We start from the raw sequence: 16,301 nt of genomic DNA on the forward strand, positions 1-16,301 counted from the left end.
CAACACTTAATTATTGGAAGGATTAATTATCATACATTCACTTTCAATTAAGAGTTGTCATAATTTGTCTCCATTTCCTGGAAGAAATCATTCAAAACTTGAGCCCAATTTTTCACAGCAATTCTTCTCAATATTTGAGCCTTCCTATGCTTCATAATGGAACTAATTTCTCACAAATGCAAAACAATATATAATACTTTTACTCTTTATGGGAATTCAAAGAGACACTTTCGTTGCTTGAAGCAAATGCATACTTTGTTGTTTCTTGCAGATGAAATAACACCACAGAGGCTGGTATCCCATCACCAAGTCACCCTTTACTTACACAAAGAGTGTCCTTGAACACTGGTCCAGCTCTGTCAGAGCCAGCTCTCACAGTGAACAGAACTGTGGCACACCTGTTTATTTTTTTTTCCCTTTTCTTCACTCTGATCTAGCTCCCTCAGAGGCAGGTCTCAGAGTAACCAGAACCTCTGACACACCTGGTGTTTTTCTGTTTTTACCCCCAAGCTATCGCCTAACTGCGGTAGTGCTTATTTTTTCCCCAGCACCCATGTTGTGTGTGTGCAGGTATGAGACATACTAAAAGACACAAGGTGCACGAATCTTTATTCAAATTTCCACCACCAGGAAGAAAGGAAACACTCGAGTGGCCAGTGACAAGCAGTGCCCTTCACATCAAAGGGCAATGCGGTGTGCTCAAACAGTGAAGGGGAGGGCAGGATTAAATCAAAATAGAGTTGGAGGGGGAAATAATGCACTCCACTTCCTGCGGCGCTCACCTCTGCCTGAACAACTCCAGGGTGTTGGTGGAGACCACGTACTCCTTCTCCAAGGGCACCCGGGCTCTAACATAACTGCAGAAGAGGGGCAGGCAGTTGGCCCTAACAACCCCCTCCATGGCCTGCTGCCTGGACCTGTTTATGGCCAGTTTGGCCAGGCCCAGGAGCAGACCCACGAGGAGGTCTTCAGACCCGCCCTCCCTCCTCCGTACCGGGTGCCTGAAGATCAGGAGCGTGGGACTGAAGCGCAATCAAAAGGAGAGGAGGAGGTTTTTAAGAAAAATCAAAAAAGTGCTGCAGGCCTCGATGGACATGTTGGGGTGGGGATAGGCCTTTACCCCCAAGCGTTTAGTCAGGTGCCTGAAGGGGGTTGTGGTTGCGGCCAGGGTTGGGATAGCCGAGCCTAAGGCAGTGGCTAACCCGGCGTAGGTGCGGCTGGGCCCCATGACCTTCGGGCTCGCCATACTCTGCAGCTGGGTGTAGGTAGGCCTCTGGCAGCAGCAGTGGCGGAAGTCCTGGGGATGTGCCCAAGGCCAGTCACCCGAGGCGAGTGCCAGACAGTGACGTGGAGACCGGCCTCAGGTAGCAGCAGCGACGGAGGCAGGCCTCGGGCGAGTCCCAGGTAGGCCCTTGGTCTCGGCGGTGGGGGGGCAGACCTGTTGGGGAGTGTCCTCAAGGCAAATCCCAGGCAGCCCCAAAATTGAGTCCCAGGCAGCAGCAGTGGAGGTAGGCCTCCAGCAGTGGCAGTGGTGGAGGTCCTGGGGAGGGGACGAGGTGAGTCCCAAGCAGCAGTGGTGGAGGTGGGCCTCAGGTCACAACAGTGGTGGAGGTTGTGGGAAGGGGCCTCAGGCAAGTCCCAGGCAGCAGTGGTGGAGGCAGGCCCAGGCGGGGTCCCAGAGACCAGCAGTGGGAGTGGGCCCGAGCCCCAGGTCAGCTGTAACATACACTTGACCTGGGCAAGGCCCAGGCTGCAGCTCCAAAAGTAGGCCCAAGACTCAAAGCTCTCACCTCTTTCCACCTCTTCCTCCTTCTTCTTCTTTCTTCCTTTCTCGCTCTCTCTCTCTCTCGAAATGTGGAGCAGCTGGTTCAGGGATAGTCCCCTTCCCCTCTGACACCTTCAAAGAGGAGAGTCCTTGAACATGTGCACACACTCACACTGATCCAGCTCAAGTAAGGGAAAACGCCCGAGTGGTCCAGTGACAAGCAGTGCCCTTCACATCAAAGGGCAATGCTGTGTGATCAAACAGTGAAGGGGAGGGCAGGGACTAAATCAAAACAGAGTTGGAGGGGGAAATGATGCACTCCACTCCCTGTGGTGCCCACCTCTCGCTTAGCAACTCCAGGGCGTTGGTGGACACCACATGCTCCTCCAAGGACACCCGGGCTCTAACGCACTTCTGTTTATCTCTGTCAGCGAGGGCTCCCTGATTGGGCAGTTAATCTGGTCCAATCAGGAAACTCATTTTCTATGAGGTCCACCTGACAGGCCTCATTACAATCACAATAAACAAAAATTGTCAATTGCTGTCAAGCCGCCTTAAAGTCAACAATCAGAAAACAGTTGAGATGATAAAAAAAAATGATATATTCATACACAGGAGCCACAACATCGCCTGGCTTCTGGTGGTCTAAAAGCATATTTCAAACAGGGAACTGATGGCAACCATGAGCAGTGCTGGTGACTGTTTAATACCAAGCCCTACCCCATTTCTGAGAGTTTTCTGCTTGCTTTTGTGTGCCAGCCATCTCTCAATTGGTTGCACTCTTCCCTCTGAGTCACCAAGTTCCATATTCAGCTCTCAGTCTTGGCTTTGAGAGTAAAAAGGAGCATTGACATTCCTGTACACGTCTAAGGGAGCACTGCATTGTTTGTGGTGACGGCTTTCAGATGAGACATCAAAGATGAGACAGTAAATCAATGCCCCATCTGTAAATGTCTCATTGTATTACTTAAGTGAAAAACAGGGGTGTGATTTGTGGGGTCTTAGCCAATGATTATCTCCCAATTGTATCAAACAAAGCAAATTGTTCATTATCGCTTTGCTGTCTGTGGATGTTTGCTGTGTGCATATTAACTACAATGTTTCCAACATTCTAACAGCAACTGCATTCCAAAGATTATTTCATTGGCTGAAAAGCACTTTGAGATTGAGTGGTGATTGTGAAAAGTGTTTTGTAAAAGCAAGTATTTCCGATTTTTTAAAGAGGAAGTACATCCATTTGCACAATGCAAGACAAAGCAAGAGGCAGAGCCAAGGTAATATTCCCTTAGACTCGTGGAACTCTTATTCATGGACGATGGTAATGACTGGGGAAGTATGTCAGCCCCCAGATGAATGGATGTGACTCCGACAGACACAATCCATACTGAGTGAGTTTACAACTGCCATGGACAAACAGTTATCAAAAGTACTCACCAGTCTCATGGCGATGGTAAGGCTTCCACAGTCTTCAATAATTTGTCTTCTACTAGGTATTTCAGTTTTCAAGGTAAAAACAATGACTGCAGATGCTGGAAACCAGATTCTGGATTAGTGGTGCTGGAAGAGCACAGCAGTTTAGATGCTGCCTGAACTGTTGTGCTCTTCCAGCACCACTAATCCAGAATTTCAGTTTTCAGTTTTCAGTGGAGCTCCTTGGATAGTCTATGTGTCGGTGTTCCAGGTAGTGAGACTATGGGTCTGAGGGGGGTATCTATTTTAGGTAGTCTGTAGAAGCAGGGTGTGTTAGATCCATCTGGCTTCATTTTTTGGAAAACTGTCTTGTTTATTTGTCCTGATTTTATGAATATTTTCAATATGGATATGACATAGTTTTCTAGTTGTGGAGTCGGTCTATTGCCACCTGTTGTTAAATGTTGGTATCTGCGAGCATTGAGTTAGCTTTTTCAATGGATTCCATTCTGTTCAGAAAGACGGTCAATGCGCCTTTGTCTGCAAGTACGATTACAATGTATTTGTCTTTTTTGTGTCTTTCTCGGGTTTTCCTGTGTGTTGAGGGTGTTCCTTTCCTCTTTCCTGCTTAGTGTTGGCACAACTGTCTGTCTGATGGTCTGCTGGGTTTTTCTGTGAGTCTGTTGTCCTTCAGCATTGATTCACATGCTGCTAGGAAGTCCTTTTTGTGCACATCTCTGGAGTTGTAGTTTAACCCTCTTGCTCAGGTTGTTTTTTTCCGTATGTGTTAGCGAAAACTGAATTACCTAATAGAAGACACATGCCACTCCATTCACTCCACCGAGAATTCCTGAACACCAAAGACACCAAGATAGAAAAGGATGAAATAATGGTCTCCTTGGTTGTAACAGTCATATTCACATCAATTAACATCAACCTGGCCAAAGAAACACTGATTGCACTACTAGAGGAATCAAGGACACAAACACCAGACAGCATCAACTTCATCAGCAAGGACAATATCCTCTAGCTAGTAGACCTGTGCTTCATGACTCACTTCACATTCAATAACAAAACCTACAAACAAATCATTGGAGCACCCATGGGATCACTAATATCAGGGTTCTTAGCAGAAGCAGTGATGCCGAGACTCAAACAAACAGCCCTCTCAACTATCCAACGCAAATTTTGGGTCCACTACCTGGATGACACCTTTGTCATTACAAAATGGAACAAATTAGAGGAAACCTACAACATCAACAATATCCTTCCTGACATAAAATTCACAAAAGAGGAGGAGAATGACGACAGACCCCCATTCCTAAATGTCACAGTAGAATGAACCAGTGTTCAAACCAGTGTTCACAGGAAAGCAACACACAGAGACCAAATACTTAACTACGGAAGCAATCATCCCAACATCCATAAACAAAGCTGCATCAGGACATTATTTCAGTGGATCACAACACACTACAGCACCCAGGAACTACAAAGAGCAGAAGAAAAATACCTTTACAGCATATTCAAGAAGAACGGGTACTCACTAAACACAGTCCACCGATTTCTCAGCAAGAAACCCAAACAAGCAGTCACAACATGCCCAGAAACCCTCGCTTCATTATCATACATCTCCAAAATGACTTCCAGGTTACTCAGACCCCTTGGCAACATGGTAGCCCACAACCCTACCAATACACTGAAACAGCGGCTGATGCACCTAAAGGACTCTATACAAACAACCAACAAAACAAATGTAATTTACAAAATACCATGCGAGGATTGTAACAAACACGACATCAGACAGACAGACAGAAAACTAGCCACCGCTAGCATGCACATCAACTAGCCCCAAAAAGACATGACCCACTATCACTAGTATCCTTACATACAGACAAAGAAGGACACCACTTCGACTGGGACAACACATCTATCTAGGACAGACTAAACAAGAGTCGCACACGGGAATTCCTAGAGGCCTGGCATTCTAACCAGAACTCCATCAATAAACACATTGGTTTGGACCCCATCTACCATCCTCTGAGAGAAAGAACTGGAAATGGTATCACCCACCTTAAGAGACCAAGACACACAAATATAAAGCAGGACATAACACCAGTGCTTCATCTGGAGGCTCACTGACGATGTTACCTAGTATGATGATGAAACGTTTGAAAACAAATCTTCCAGCTCAACAAGCAAACTTACAACCTGAACCTCAACCTGAACTATACATCTTCTCTCAAACTGCAAACTCAACATAATATTCAGCAATTCACCAAAATAAATTAGTAACAGAAGATAAAAATATCAAGTTACTTTGCTGTCACTAATATTATTGAAACTGGATCACTACATGCATACTTCTTATGCTACCTGGTGTGAGTTTAACTGACATGTAGCAGAATTTTAGATATGCTTTCATTATTGTAATTTAGGAAGCTGTGGCTGAGAGGCTGACCTCAGAGAACTGGTACATGCTGAAAATGATTGCTTTGATATGTTTAAGAGAATCATTCTGGAAGAGTGTATGGTTTTGTCAAAAGACAATAAGGCCAAATGTGGTCAAGCAGGATTTGTCAAAGGCTGGCTAAAATAGTTTAACTGTATACTAGTTATCTTTATTTTGTTCCACTTTCCAGAAGGATCAAGTGAAAGTGTCTGTTGTTTTGTTTAAAGTAAGTAATTTATTTCATGGACTGACCATTGTTTATCAAATGACATTATCCTTCCCTATTTCTTTGACATCTCTTCCCGTGTTTCTCTTTTCAGACTTGATTGGACCTCTGCACTATTCTACATGCTGAGCAATGCCATGTGTATGAAGTAAAAACATAATCTTTGATCTCAGCAATTACTACTTAATGAACGTTAGTCTCTCAAGAGAAAATTATTCCTGTGAAGCCACATATTCAGTCTCAGTGAGATATTGCCTGACCTTTTTTTAGTATGCTTCAAGAGAAAGGAGGATTTAATTCATTTTTGTGGATCACTTAAATATATCTATAGTGTCTGAGAATAGAAACCAGTTGTTTCTTTCTAGCACAATTTTATATTAAAAAGAGTCTAGTATAAATCAGACACACGTGCACACAGTTTCAAGATCTACATATAAAGTGAAGAGGATCTGTTTAATCTGAGTGAATATCTGGAAACAGATGTTTTTACATACATGACACAGGTCTGTTTCTGTCAAATTCAGAACTCAATTTAATACCAATTATCTGTTGGGTGTCAGGTCAATTAGGGTCCCAGTAAATCCTGTTTAGAAAATAGCCATAAAATTATAGTCTGTCAGCAGCTATAGAATTCAGCACTGTGAACAAATTGCAGAAGGCAAGAATTAAAGTAATTATAGTCAAATCCCATGTATTTTTCAAAATGTACTCATTTATATATAGGATTAACTGTCAAGGACTCTTCATGTATTTCCTGTTTAACATTAAATATGACAAGCCTAGCAGTTTACTTTTGCATTGGGAAATACTATTAACTGCATATTCCTTGCAATAGTTAGATACTACTCTGTGATCACTGTATAATTACTGTATTTGAAATCTGCAAAAGTAGATCATATTTATTATCACAATCCTCCCAATTATACTTGTCGTAAAAACACTGGAAGCGGAAGAAATGCTCCCAATATAGAGATAACTCATCCTTTGACATGTACATGAAAATTTTAAAAAGTGATAATATTATTTTCAGCAAGTCTCAAAATAACTCCTTAACTGTGTGAGTGCTGGACATATCCCAAACAAAAATCATTTACCCACGCTGTCTAATTGCTTCTTTAAAGTTTTTAGATCATTCAGTGTGACACTGATGCCAGCAACTAATTTATGATTTAAAACAACTCACACCTACTAAAATGAAGTGCTTTTGAAATATAAATGCAACATTTTATTAGTGTGTTTTTTTTTCAGAAAGGTCTTATAGACTAGGTACATCGTTGACATAAAACCAAAATGACTTTTCATCAGGACAGAAGGAAGATGGAAAAAACAGATTTTAAGCCAATAAAAAGGTAAGGAAGGAGGACCAACAAATAGATGTTCCATAATAGAGTGTAAGGGTTAGCTATGTCTCCAATTTCTATGCTTTTTCACCTTAACCAGACCATCAATTAATGTCCTCTATAAACCCATGGATTCATAGAGCTATCTTGATTATACTTCCTACTGTATGAGGCCCTCTTCCATCTCTCAGTTGCTCTAGATAAAATTCTCCCAAACTCTAAGTAATGTTGACATTGGTGAGAATGTTGGGAGTATCCTGGTATGAAATAGCTGGCAAGGAGCTTCTAGATATTGAAAACAAACTGTCTCATTTTTCTAATAAATATTGAAAAGTGAGACAAGATTCTCACTATGAGTTGCGAAAGGTCGGTTTGCATAGTAAAATTTAATTCTCACTAAATCTCACCTCATCAATATGCGGTTTCTCATTCTCTCATCCAGTGGATAGATACTAGTTAGTGACAATTCCCAACATTAAAATCAATGCAGTTACCTGGCGATTCCAGCTCACCATTTATTCCTGTAAACCTCCATCTTGGATACCAGTTGTTAACATCTCAAGGCACGTTTCATTGGCAGTGACTGCACCCATTTCCCCTGTCTGTGGACCTTTGCATCAGGCAAGTACCAACCTCACCACCCACTATTGGTATATCTCTGATCTATATGCAACACGGTTCTTTATATCAATGCTGTACTTTGGTTTGCACGGGCACCTTTCATTGACATAGTGTTGACTGTATCTTTGCACCCAAGGGCAGATATCTAACACATGGATTGGATCTGGGTGCAATTCAAGGCTCCTTGCTTACTCTTTTAGCACTCACTCACTGCACTCAGTGGGAAGATTATAGCATTTCCTTGCCTTGTGTTTTGCCCCCTCAATTAGGGTTTAAAGGCCCATGACTCTTCCATCCTCCCTTGCCTTGCCTTTTAGCACAGACTTTGGGTTGTGTTTGGGCCTGGATGGGAAGTCCTTTTGAGGGTCAGTGCAAACTTAATGGGGTGAAAGGCCTCTTTCCATACTCTGGAGATTCCATGAAGAACGACAGTTGACCTTTGTGCCTCTATTTTAGCTAAGGAAGCATTCTCCAGCATATTTGTCTTTGATTGTCAAATTACTCTTGCTGAAATGCAAATATGTAATGATGAGATTGTAACCATTCTAGTGGTCACATATTCAATAGTTATAAAGCACATCGTTGAATGAAAGTCAGATGGTGTGATGTTGGAAGACAATCAGCATCTATTCTCACAAATGAGGGCAGAAAAGCAGAAGGAAATAAATGACAGAAAACATTTTACTTGCTCTTCTTGTCTTGTATTCAATTTTCTCCCTTGATGTTTTCATTTTTAATTTAGTCAATTTCAATTTATTACCATCTGATATCATAACCAAACTGCAAATTGTGAATGAAAAGTGGACTCCAGAAACAGGGGCTAAAAATATAAAGGTAGAAGTGATGGGATCAATCAGAGAAGTGATTTCTTCTTACAATAGTGGCATGATCATTTGAGGCAAGTTCCACTGGAAAATTAATGATGATCTCAATCTCTGTATTGCTATGCTGACAAAACATCAAAACAAAAAGAAATGCATAATTGAGTTATTGGATGTACTTTGGAAAAAGCAACAATGAAAACCCCTCAGCTACTCTTACAAGTAGCTTAATTAGGAGAAAAGTTAGTATCTAAGATTCAGCAAGACCAGGTCTCCTTTCTCCCAATACAGCTAGGTCTATACCCCAGGCAAGAACAGTTCCAGTAACAGCCATCTTCCAATGACAGGGATAATGCTTTTAACTCATATGAAACTCGTATGAAATTCACCATTCTATGATAATTTTGCATATATTTGATGTGATATCATCTCACCCGCACCATGGTAGAGACGTATAACGGCAGCATTTTAAAGAAGAGCTTCAGACATACCTTTCACCTATATTCATGATTGTGCTGAAGTTTGACATTTCTTTCAAAGATCTTTCATCTACTTAACTTCTTGGGAACAATGTTGAGATAGTTACAACTTCCCTTGTCTATAAGCTTTAATAGTTCACACAATGAAGAGTCTTAAATACTTAAGACTTAGAATCTAGAAATGTGACAAATGTGCTCAAAGTCACTGAACTAGTTTTCACATTTCCAAGTCTTAAATTATGTTACTTTCATGAGCCTGAATTGTTAGAACTTTAAATAGTTAATATGAAGTGCTTGGTTTCAGGAACTGAATGGCATCCTGTACTCATTTTGTTCTATATTCAGAATAATAATAACAACAGCAGATTTATTCAGTAGGGAATTATAGTTACTTAAACCAATCAAAAAGCTAATTCATTCCCACTGAAAGTAAGGCAGTTATCCATTTTTTTTCCCAATTCACTTGCTCAATTTATTAAATTCAGAAGTGGCCCATAGATGAAGGCTGAGAATCTTTTGGACATTGCCAAGACAGCAAATCTTCATTTTATTATTCAAAAATGATAATTCCTTCTGGAGTTAGCAATTTTGTACAAAGTTAAAAATCACACAACACCAGGTAATAGTCCAACAGTTTTAATTGGAAACACTAGCTTTCAGAGCACTGCTCTTTCATCATGTGATTGTGGAGAATAAGATTGTAAGACATAGAAATTATAGCAAAAGTTTACAGTGTGATGTAACTGAAATTATACATTGAAAAATACGTTGATTGTTTGTTAGGTCTCTCATCTATTAGAGTCTTTAACAGGTGAGAGACTTAACAAACAATCAAGGTATTTTTCAATGTATAATTTCAGTTACATCACGTTGTAAACTTGTGCTATACATTCTGTGTCTTACAATTGCGTCTTCCGCAACCACCTGATGAAGGAACGGCGCTCCGAAAGCTAGTGCTTCCAATTAAACCTGTTGAACTATAACCTGGTGTTGTGATTTTTAACTTTGTACACCCCAGCCCAATACCAGCATCTCCAAATCATAGCAATTTTGTGTAATTATAGTGCCATATATTCATAAAATATTAACTGTGAAATATAGCAATTCTCCTGAAGGAAAGAATCCAATAAATATGATTTAGTACTTAGATTTATTTTAAAATATTTAGTAATTTTGAAGGAAAATGATCAAAAAATAAAAATTGCAAATATTTTAAGTGAGTAAATTGACAGATACAAATGATCAAATCAGATTTTAGAAATTACCTGGGTTCCAAGATTCAAATATAAGATTTTAGAAATCCTCCAATGTTTTAGGAAGTGCTATTATATCTCAATAGTCAAGAGATGCCCCCTATCATCACCAGCAGGTAATATTTATGACATATAGAGATAGCTAGGTCTCTCATAGCCTTTCAGGAGGAGTTTAAGCAACAATATAGGAACAGGGGTCAGTTTGTCACCACTTTGAACCCATTCTACATTTAAATTAGATCATAACTCATCTGAATATTAAATATCAACTCAACACATATCCTTGAATACACTTCAAATTAAAATTTTTGGTTGACCCCATCACAACAGTGTTTTAGGAGAGTGTGTTGTTAGACTTCCCGAACCTTTGCAAAAAGTTCCTACACAGATATCGTCTTGAATAGGGTAAAAACAATGACTGCAGATGCTGGAAACCAGATTCTGGATCAGTGGTGCTGGAAGACCACAGCAGTTCAGGCAGCATCCAACGAGCAGCGAAATCGTTATTTCGGGCAAAAGCCCTTCATCAGGAATAAAGGCAGTGAGCCTGAAGTGTGGAGAGATAAGCTAGGGGAGGGTGGGGGTGGGGAGAGAGTAGCATAGAGTACAATGGGTGAGTGGAGGAGGAGATGAAGGTGATAGGTCAGGGAGGAGAGGGTGGAGCGGATAGGTGGAAAAGGAGCTAGGCAGGTCGGACAAGTCCGGACAAGTCATGGGGACAGAGCTGAGCTGGAAGTTTGAAACTAGGATGAGGTTGGGGAAGGGGAAATGAGGAAGCTGTTGAAGTCCACATTGATGCCCTAGGGTTGAAGTGTTCTGAGGCGGAAAATGAGGCATTCTTCCTCCAGGCGTCTGGTGGTGAGGGAGCGTCGGTGAAGGAGACCCAGGACCTCCATGTCCATGGCAGAGTGGGAGGGGGAGTTGAAATGTTGGCCCACGGGGCAGTGTAGTTGATTGGTGCGGGTGTCTCGGAGATGTTCCCTAAAACGCTCTGCCAGGTGGCACCCAGTGTCCCCAATGTAGAGGAGACTGCATCGGGAACAACGGATAAAATAATTGATATTAGTGGATGTGCAGGTAAAACTTTGATGGATGTGGAAGGCTCCTTTAGGGCTTTGGATAGAGGTGAGGGAGGAGGTGTGGGCACAGGTTTTACAGTTCCTGCGGTGGCAGGGGAAAGTGCCAGGATGGGAGGGTGGGTCGTAGGGGGGCGTGGACCTGTCACGGAGGGAACGGTCTTTGCAGAAGGCGGAAAGGGGTGGGGAGGGAAATATATCCCTATTGGTGGGGTCTTTTTGGAGGTGGCGGAAATGTCGGCGGATGATTTGATTTATGCGAAGGTTTGTAGGGTGGAAGGTGAGCACCAGGGACGTTCTGTCCTCCGCCTCCGCCGTATCTGTTCCCAGGAGGACCAGTTCCACCATAGAACACACCAGATGGCCTCCTTCTTTAGAGACCGCAATTTCCCTTCCCACGTGGTTAAAGATGTCCTCCAACGCATCTCGTCCACATCCCGCACCTCCGCCCTCAGACACCACCCCTCCAACCGTAACAAGGACAGAACGCCCCTGGTGCTCACCTTCCACCCTACAAACCTTTGCATAAACCAAATCATCCGCCGACATTTGTGCCACCTCCAAAAAGACCCCGACACCAGGGATATATTTCCCTCCCCACCCCTTTCCGCCTTCCGCAAAGACCGTTCCCTCCGTGACTACCTGGTCAGGTCCACGCCCCCCTATGACCCACCCTCCCATCCTGGCACTTTCCCCTGCCACTGCAGGAACTGTAAAACCTGTGCCCACACCTCCTCCCTCACCTCTATCCAAAGCCCTAAAGGAGCCTTCCACACTCATCAAAGTTTTACCTGCACATCCACTAATATCAATTATTTTATCCGTTGTTCCCGATGCGGTCTCCTCTACATTGGGGACACTGGGTGACACCTGGCAGAACGTTTTAGGGAACATCTCCGAGACACCCGCACCAATCAACTACACTGCCCCGTGGCCCAATATTTCAACTCCCCCTCCCACTCTGCCAAGGACATGGAGGTCCTGGGCCTCCTTCACCGCCGCTCCCTCACCACCAGACGCCTGGAGGAAGAACGCCTCATTTTCCGCCTCAGAACACTTCAACCCTAGGGCATCAATGTGGACTTCAACAGCTTCCTCATTTCCCCTTCCCCCACCTCATCCTAGTTTCAAACTTTCAACTCAGCACTGTCCCCATGACTTGTCCGGATTTGTCCGACCTGCCTAGCTCCTTTTCCACCTATCCGCTCCACCCTCTCCTCCCTGACCTATCACCTTCATCTCCTCCCCCACTCACCCATTGTACTCTATGCTACTCGCTCCCCACCCCTACCCTCGCCTAGCTTATCTCTCCACACTTCAGGCTCACTGCCTTTATTCCTGATGAAGGGCTTTTGCCTAAAACGTTGATTTCGCTGCTCGTTGGATGCTGCCTGAACTGCTGTGCTCTTCCAGCACCACTGATCCAGAATATCGTCTTGAATAGCCTAGTTCTAATGTTAAGATTATTCTGCCTTGAACTTAAGTACTTTATTATGAACAATATGTCAGCTGACTGATCAATAAATAGTCAGTAAATTTGATGTGACAGTGTTTGGGATACCTGGAATGTGGTCATAGGCTCAAGCGACTTTAATTGCATTGTGTAACAACAGAAATTTTAGTGAATTGATAGTGTATAGAATGACAAATGCAGAGAATGGTATTTTCTGTGCAATTCATTTTTGTATATTATAAAGCTTTAGAGTGTTATATAGTGACTAATATTCAACTTAAAATCTCTACAATTTTTTGAGAAGTAGAAGGACATTTGCAAACAAACTTAAGGATGACAATATTACTAAGGCATATATATTTTATAAAAACAGTATTCAAATAATTATTCAATATTTATGCAATAGTGTACAATCATTTTAAAATCTTTGTTTGCAAATCAATGTATGGCATCTCCATTCGGGAAATCTGTAGGTTGTTTAGTCCCAAAGCCCTCTGAATTATCTGTGTTCCTCTAATCCTGAGCATCCATGATTTGAAATTATTCATAATTAAGAATGGAAAATGAGGAAACGGAAGATATTTGGAACAAATACCTTGTATCCCTCCCTCATAGTGGAAGAGCCAAAACACATTCTAATAACAGGAACAAATCAAAGAGTTAAGGAAAGTGAAATGCTAAAATAATCATTAGCACCGAGTAAAGGGGCAAACAGAACTACAGTATGGCGACTGAAGGCTGACAAGTTCCCTGGGTCTGATGGGCTTTACCCTTGTAAGGGATTGTAAGGAAGTGACTGCAAAAATAATGGAAACATTGATCTAATCTTTCACAGGTTCCTCAATTCCAGTAAAAATCCCAGTGGTTGGAATACTGAAAATGTGATACTACTATTCAAGACATTTAGAAATCATAAAACAACGTGGCAGAATCAACACAATTTGTATATCCAGTAAATATTAAGGAATGCAAATGGAATTCTTTCCAATTCCTTCAGCAGGCATGTCTAGAGCTAGAGGCAGACCGTTCAGATCCTTAGTTTGACATGTTTGTGGCTGATATCCTTTGGATTTGGAAATGTAAGGGCCCCACTAAGGCCTGTTTCACCAGCTCCTGTACAGGCATAGAGACACTTACAGAACACAAGGCCACATGACAGTTATTGACCTGAGTGGGAGCTTTGGGGTCTGGTAGGATATGGTTCTTCCATTTTTCCTTTCATCGTCATTTTTCTCATATTCCAACTGCACTTCTCCATTAACAAGCTCATCACCTTGCTGTAGATCACTTGGGTAATGCATGAGCAAGTTATCAGGCATTCTGCTTATGGTTGCTTAGGTTTTGAAACAATTAAAGGGCTCCATCATTCATTTAAATGAGTCCATTTCAATGAATCATAGAATCCCTACAGTGTGAAAAGAGGCCATTCGGTCCATCAAGTCCACATTGACGCTCCAAAGCGCTTCCTAAACAGACTCAGCACCCCTACCCTACCCCAATAACCCCACATTTACCATGGCTAATCCACCCAAACTACGCATTCCTGGACACAACAGGGCAATTTAGTACGGTCATTTACCTAACCTGCACATCTCTGTACTGTGGGAGGAAACCGGAGCACATGGGGAAAATATGCAAACTCCATACAGACAGTCACCTGAGGGTGAAATTAAACCACTGAGTTGCCATGCCATCCACTTGTGCAGGGCCAGTTTCATGAATGACATACCGGCATTACTCAGCCAAAACACACAGTTTGGGATATGCCCAAAGCTTTGTAGCCAATATTTTTTGGAGTCTCAGGTTTCCATAGCACCAGCATCAGCAGTACATTGGGGAATGAATTTCACATCTCTGATTCTAAACATTTTAGAAATCAGAATGGTTTAATGTGCAGGCCTCCAAAGTAAGGGATTACCCATGTATATTAAAAAAAAACTCTTGAGCTACTAGTGCAAGCAGAGTTGTGTACAATTGACAGCTGCCACTGGAATTGAATTGGTCCTATACGCTTTCTAGGATCAGCCTGGATAAAAGGTTTTTAAACAAACTCCAGAAATAAGAAATGACATTCAGAGCTCAGCCACTGACAACAGAGAGGATCTCCCCCAAAGGACTTTGCCAGTACAGTTTAAAAGCCTGCAGGAATGTGAAACAACAGACATGTGGTGAATGGATTTGTAACACCAAAACTGAATACTGAACTACAGGTACACAGTCTGGCAAAGACCAGCTGAGGTGCTGCTACTGTAGAGAACACAAAGTAATTGAAGGCCTCAGAAAGAGCAACATGACAGCATGGAAGAAAGTTGTAATGGCAATCAATGCTAAGGGAAAAATATACTAAGAACAACCCTAATAATTTGAAATAAATGCATTGATCCTCCATTTTGAAGTACACAAGACCAGTCAGACCATTATAGCGCATTCACCAATTTTACTGTTTTTTTTTCCCCTTCAGGATAAATAATGAACTCAGAGCAACATGATTTATGATCATACCAGGTTTTGAGAACCAGCAACACCATAAAGCATAGTCCATCGCTTACTGTGTTAAAGTAACTGAATGTCTATGTAATAGTTCTCAACCTTTACAATAATGCAACACACTTCAATGAGACAAATAACTCTGTAGCACACCCACTTTTTTCAGCTGAGCTGAACTGAACATCACAATTATGAAATATCACATCTACCGGCATTTGTTTGATTTTTATTGTTTTCATTACTGATGTGCAAATTTTCACAGCACACTCGGACATTTCTCAAGGCCCACCTATGGGCCACAGCACACCAGCTGAAACCATTGGGCTTTGGTACCCTTTCCACCAGCAGCTTTCACCTAAATGTGTTCCTTTACTCGCTGCATCAATCTTTCTACTGAAAACCTCACAGAAAATATAACAACTCATACTGTTTTATGTGCCCTTTGCTGGGTTATATTGTGTGAAGAAAATTCTGAACTATTTCAAGTGCTAAGCATCTAACTGTAGGCCTAATAGCATCCAGCCCTGCCAGCACACGCTATCACTCAAGGTCTTCCTCACAAACATTAACAATGACTTTGACTCAGGAGAATGAGTGTCTGGGATAGAAGAGAATGCACTGGGTGATGTACAGAGCAGGAAGAGCTATAAGCACATGTGAGAGACATTTCCTGAATGAAAGGTTAGAATCTGTCTCCTCTTAGCTTGAAGAGCCTAGCTTTTAGAAGTGTACTCGACAGCCAACATCCATGAGAAAAGCCAAGAAATGTATTATACAGTAAACTACAGTTGGTGAATCATGTGGATGCATCTCATGTACTATTTGTGATATCGTATTGGATAAGGAAACAAACATTTTTGCAATGAGTCTTCTCTTAACCCGGAGCTCTTCAAGACACTTTTATACATCTTGTGATACATT

This window comes from Hemiscyllium ocellatum, chromosome 22 (genome assembly GCF_020745735.1).
Source record: "Hemiscyllium ocellatum isolate sHemOce1 chromosome 22, sHemOce1.pat.X.cur, whole genome shotgun sequence".
In the NCBI taxonomy this organism is placed as follows: domain Eukaryota; kingdom Metazoa; phylum Chordata; class Chondrichthyes; order Orectolobiformes; family Hemiscylliidae; genus Hemiscyllium; species Hemiscyllium ocellatum.